We start from the raw sequence: 6522 nt of genomic DNA, 5'->3' as shown, positions 1-6522 counted from the left end.
TGCATTTGATTATTATTTTAGGGGTCTTTACTGGGGCTCTGCATTTGATTATTTTTGTTTAGGGGTCTGGACTGGGGCTCTGCATTTGATTATTATTTTAGGGGTCTGGACTGGGGCTCTGCATTTGATTATTTTTTTTTAGGGGTCTGGTCTGGGGCTCTGCATTTGATTATTTTTTTTAGGGGTCTGGACTGGGGCTCTGCATTTGATTATTTTTTTTAGGGGTCTGGACTGGGGCTCTGCATTTGATTATTTTTTTTAGGGGTCTGGTCTGGGGCTCTGCATTTGATTATTTTTTTTAGGGGTCTGGACTGGGGCTCTGCATTTGATTATTTTTTTTAGGGGTCTGGACTGGGGCTCTGCATTTGATTATTTTTTTTAGGGGTCTGGTCTGGGGCTCTGCATTTGATTATTTTTTTTTTAGGGGTCTGGTCTGGGGCTCTGCATTTGATTATTTTTTTTTACGGGTCTGGTCTGGGGCAATGCATTTCTGATATATGATTTGGGGGTCTGTATTTACAGGATTTGGTTTGCATTAGTTTTGAGGTCCGGTCTGGGGTCAGTATTTGTTTATTCCACCATTATTCACTTTTGGGGTCTGATGAAGGGGTCATCTCCGATGTAAATGGATGTGGGGCATGGTAAAAGCTTGCAGTCAGTTTGAACGCAGCTCTGGGGGTGACTAGAGTGCACGATCCAACAGATAAGTAAAAATGGGTCACTTCTCGTGGACCGCGTCGCTGGTGAGAGCCTCGGCTGAACACTGTCTTCTGGAGACAACTGGACGCAATGAGTTTGTGTAATTCTATTTTATGGGAATAATAAAGTCTTGGAGCGATGATGTCACTCATGTTCCATCCATAAAACGCCGGCCTATGTTGTATCAGTAGCTGATTGCAGTTTATAGCGTCCCGCCGCGATATGGACGATGTGCGCAGCCCCTCCATCCGCAGCTCAGGTTTCTTACCATGTGTCATGGGACTGGATGGAAAGTGATCCTCCATCCCTCCTGCCGGCAGGGCCACACAGATATTTTTGTGGATGTTCAAAATTCTTCCGATAGCTTTCACACCCCGAGGAGGGGGCCCGGACCGCGGGGAAAATGCTGAGGACCGCTGCGTCTTATAAGGACCAAATGCAGGATTGTGCATCTGTTAAAAGGAACATATGGAAAAATGGAGAATATATTTTTAGAAAACACTTTGTGATCCTGAAACACTGGACATTTTTTCAGACCATTTCAAAATATGTAAAAATCAGCATTTATGAAGGGGCGTGTAAACTTTTGCAAACATTACAAGTGGAAGCAACACTCGTTTTGTGTTTGCAACTCACATGCAGACTTATGTTTCCCTAATCTCTGAGTAGTCTGACCCTGCAACAGCAGAGAAGATAAAAAAAATGTAGAACGCATGATTGCAGCGTCAGGCTACAAAGAGTACGCTTTTAGTCTGTAACCATGAAGACGCATGAGTCTGCATAAGAGCTGTGTACAGAAAATGCTGCTATATATAAAAAGCAATTGTGGACATATTTTTTGCACCCCCCACTCCCTTGCAAAAAAAAAACCCTCCAAAATAATTTTTAGACCACATCATTAAAAATATTGTACTTTTGCTACAGTCTCATCAAATCTGTTACAAAAGAGCAATGCATTGTGGGACCGCAAATAGCCGATCAGCTGTTATGTCTCGAATCTGATATTATTGGTGGAGCTCTTGTCTGTTTCCATGGTAACCTTCGGAATGTTTAAGCCACTAGATACATTGTTGCACAAACAACAAAAGTGCAATCACTTTGGGTTGGAAAAGAAAGTCTTACAATGACTGCACTAGTTGTGGGGAAACCCACCAGAAAGTCTTCAATCCCTTGCAGCGCCTCCACAGGGGAAATTAAATATTACATCTAAAAATCAATAGACTGTCTGTATAATGCACAGACACACAATCCCACAAAATGTCACTATGGTATTGTAGGGGACAGGGACCTGGTGAGCTGTGCAGACGGGTGGAACCATTGTTGCCGGGAGTCGGGGTTCCGGGGGACGGATTTGAGGGGTGCATGGGAAGCCAGGCTCATGTGACAGGAGGCAGAGTGACGCAGGGAGAGGAGAGGATAAAAAGCAAAACGCGCGAAAGCAGGGGCAGAGAAGCGCGGGAAATCTCTGAGGAGAGGAAACTGCAGCGCAGTTGCTGTGAGTGTGCAGGCCGCAGTGAGACTTGCAGGAAGCAGGGGGAAAACGTGCAACAGACACTGCGGGCAATTACTGGAGCCCCCAAAAAGAGACGCATTCGTCGTCAGCGACCCCCCAGGCAGAGGGGTAGTGCTGACCAGCTCAGGGACAGTATTACCGCGCTCCCTGAGAGCACCTTGCCAGAGAGTGCTACAGACTCGCATGGTTTCGTCTCAGCTGTGACTGATACTGATTATTCTCCTAATCCTCCTCAAAAAGACTCTTCTCTGGACTGGGAGGCTGTTACCTCGGATCAACGTCCGCCTGCAGGAGGGAACGCAGCACCGCAAAAGACATTCTGGACTCGACTCTACGCCTGGGCCCGTCGCCAGAAGACACCTCCTTCCTCCGCCATCAGGACTACGGCGTTGTCGGAGCCTCACCGTCAGGACTACATCGCTGAACCAGCACTGATAAGTGACCGTTGTTGACTTTATCTTAGTAGGGAGTCACTAGTGAGGCGCTGCCGCGTTCTACGGGTGTAGTTCAGGGCGGCCATATAATAATTGAGATTTACTGCGAAATTGTGTTCTTGTATATAAGTTCCCTGCGTGGAAAACGTTTGTTATCTTTTTGGTTGGAAGTTAAAAAGAAAGTTAAAAACGCTATTTGCTTTCTGGCTCCTATTTGTCCCTGCATCCTTCTTTACCTGCGGTCTCTACATTTGGCGTAGTCGGCAGGATGCAGGATCCAAAGAAGGAGCCAGAAGATACGGAGGATGGGGCTGGGCCTAGAGCTTCTCTCTCATTGGGGGCCATGTTAAACAATTTGCCCAAGTTTAATGGGAGCAACATGTTGTTGTGGAGCTGGACTGAGAGGATGAGGGGGCTGTTGAGAATGCATCCTATGACCCCGGCCCTGGAAGCTGAGGTAGCCATTATGGCATTAGACGGAGAGGCCCGAGACTCAGTGATGTTGAGACCCCCCACAGAGCGGAATACTTTTACCGGGGTGTTACATGTGTTAGAGGGGACGCACGGGGATCCCACCGACGTGGGAGAGCTGCGGGCCCGGTTGTTTGGACGGCGACAAAAAGAGGGCGAGACTGTCACTCAGTACATGAATGCTCTGCAAGAGCTAAACATTGCAATCGTGCGGAAAGATGGTATGGGGATGGGACATGTCGACGTGACCCTGCGCGACCAACTGGTGACGGGACTGCGGGATGAGTTGACCAAACAGGCTCTACGTGAACGAGTGCGGGTCGACCCGCGCCTGACTTTCTCCGACATAGGCAATGAGGCCCGCACCCGGGAGCAAGAGAGGGGGGTGACGGTCCTGACAGGAGAGGCTCGGGTTATCCAGACCGCTGCACCAGGAGGGGGTGAGCCGTCGTGGGTTCAGGAGATGCGGCAGGAGCTCAAACAAATCCGAGACGAACTGGCCGAAGTAAAAAAAAATGCGCGAAGCCCAAGGGAGCTACCCCGGGGGCAAGGGTCTGGGAGTCCAGCTCGTGGCGCTCGTTCAGGATATTATCCGGTCTCCGGTGCTTGCTATGGTTGCGGGGAGGCAGGACATTTCGCACGGGAGTGCCCCCGGAGAGGGAGGGCCTCGTCACGGCGGGCGTTAAACTAGAGGACTCCGAGCTAAGGGGACGACGCTCGGAGTCAGAATCCCCGCGGATGGGTGGTGAAAGTCCCGAAAATTTGGTTGCCAGCTGCCCCCTGGTTTGGGCAGAGTTTGAAGGGCGGGCTGTACGTTGTCTGGTGGACACCGGATCTCAAGTCACGACTATGCCCGAGGCCTATTTTAGAAAACACTTCCCTGTGTCAGTCAGACCCCAATGGGGCCCCGTAATCCGGTTGCAGGCTGCCAATCAGCTGCCTATCCCAGTGGAAGGGGTCACCTGGATGCAAATATCTTTATGTGGGAAAGACCTGGGCCGCCGGGGGGTTGTGTTGACACGGGGGGATCCCAGCCCACAACATATCGTGACTTTGGGGATGAATGTATTGAAGGACTTTGGCAGTTTGCTGTTAGGGGAGACCACACAAGAGACACTCAATCAGTGGGGGACCAGTACACCTCAAGGCTCCGTGTTCAGACAGTTAGTGAGGGAAGTCCGTGTGCAAGAGACCTTTCAGGAGGGAGACATACTAGGGAAAGTAATCACCTCCCCGACAGCAGAAGTGACGTTTCCCCCAGGACAGACTGTTATATCCCTGCCCATCCGAGCTCGCATCCCTCTGGAAGGAGTGCAAGTGCAGGTTGAGCCCACCTTTACGTCCCCTTTGCCCACAGGACTGCTGGTGGCCCGATCTCTGGCTACTGTTAAAAATGGGGCCGTACCAGTGCGATGTGTGAATGTGGACGAACACGATGTCGTGCTACGGGTCCGAAGTGAGATGGCCAAAGTGGTACGACTGTTAGAAGTGATGCCTCCTCCAGATACTTTACAGTTAAAGGTGGATTCCCCTGATCCCTGGATGGTCAGTGTCCGGTCTACACAGGATCCTGAGCTGATAGCGTTACGAAAAGGTCAAACTATTCTGGAACATATGCGAGCAGAATTACCGGGTCTGGATCCATCACAAGTCTCGCGAGTGCAGCGGCTCCTTGGACACTATGCTGAAGTGTTTGCGCAACATGAAGATGATTTTGGCTGTACCACGGCCATCGAACATGGAATTCCGACTGGAGATACAGTGCCCATCAGGGAGCGGTACAGACAGATTCCCCCGCAGATGTACCAGGAAGTAAAGACGTTGTTAGGCCAGATGCTACAAAAGGGAGTGATCCGCGAGAGTCAGAGCCCGTGGGCTGCCCCGATCGTGCTGGTGCGGAAAAAGGACGGCACGCTCCGGTTCTGTGTGGACTATCGTAAGCTAAATGCATGCACCGTCCGAGACTCTTATCCACTTCCCCGTATCGAGGAGTCTCTCTCCGTGCTGGGTCGGGCCAAATATTTTTCCACCTTAGACCTAGCCAGCGGATACTGGCAGGTCCCGATGACAGAAGCAGATCGTCCTAAGACAGCGTTCATCCTTCCCATGGGACTATTTGAGTTCAATCGAATGCCGTTTGGGCTGGCCAACGCTCCAGGCACCTTCCAACGATTAATGGAGCGGTGTCTGGGGGATTTGAACTTCGAGGCCACTCTCATTTATCTGGATGACATCATCATCTACGCCCCAACATTCGAGGAACATCTGTGCCGACTGGAACAGGTACTAGACCGGTTGCTGAAATACGGGCTTAAGGTGAAGCCCCAGAAGTGTCACTTGTTCCGGGAACAGATCGAGTACCTGGGGCATGTGGTGTCCGCCGAAGGAGTCCGGCCATCGCAGGAGAAGATTGCTGCAATCCAGGAGTGGCCCACACCGGAGACCGCTAAAGATGTACGGGCGTTCTTGGGCCTCGCTGGGTACTACCGGCGCTTCGTGAAGAATTTTGCTCGCCGTTCTCACAATCTACAAGTCCTGCTGAAAGGAAGCTCCCCCAAGGAACGGGGAAAGAAGATACAATGGCAGGAGCCACAAGAAGCAGCGTTCCGGGACTTGAAGACAGCTCTCATGGAGCCGCCGGTGTTGGCTTATGCGGACTTTTCGCAACCGTTCATCCTACACACCGACGGCAGCTCTCAGGGATTGGGGGCTGTGTTGTCTCAGGTTCAGGATGGGCGGGAGAGAGTGATCGCCTATGCGAGTCGGTCTCTTCATGACTCTGAGTTGAACCCAGACAATTACAGTTCTTTCAAGGTGGAGCTGCTGGCCGTGGTGTGGGCTATGACGGAGCGGTTCGCTGAGTACCTGGCCGGTTCCGAGGTGCTGATACGCACGGATAACAACCCATTGGCACATCTGGAAAATGCGAAATTGGGTGCCCTAGAACAGCGCTGGGTAGCCCGGATGGCCAAGTACAGATACCGTATCCTTTACAAGCGAGGAGCGGAGAATGTTCATGCTGACGCATTATCTCGTCTGCGGAAAAATCCCCCAAGAACTAACCGAGATGAGGAGCTGGAGGGAGAAGAAATCCCCTACGCCATCGGGGGCGCTGCTCAGACGGCTGTGAGCCGGGAACAGACCGGGAACGGAACGGCTGCAGGACTGTTGGTTCAGAGTCGGGACGAATGGATACGGCTACAACAGGAAGACCAGGAACTAGCTCCATTGCGACAGTGGATAACGAATGGTCTATTGCCCGTGAGAACCCCTGGACAAATTCTCCCGTCAGATCTGAACCTTCTTCTGCGGCAGTGGGAGCGCCTAACTCTTCAGGACGGGCTCTTATGCCACTTAACCATGGCTCTGGCAGATTCTGAGCCGACCTGGCAGATGGTCTTACCA

This window comes from Ranitomeya variabilis, chromosome 4 (genome assembly GCF_051348905.1).
Source record: "Ranitomeya variabilis isolate aRanVar5 chromosome 4, aRanVar5.hap1, whole genome shotgun sequence".
In the NCBI taxonomy this organism is placed as follows: domain Eukaryota; kingdom Metazoa; phylum Chordata; class Amphibia; order Anura; family Dendrobatidae; genus Ranitomeya; species Ranitomeya variabilis.
The sequence above is the reverse complement of the archived record's forward strand: the minus strand, read 5'-3'. Positions refer to the sequence as shown.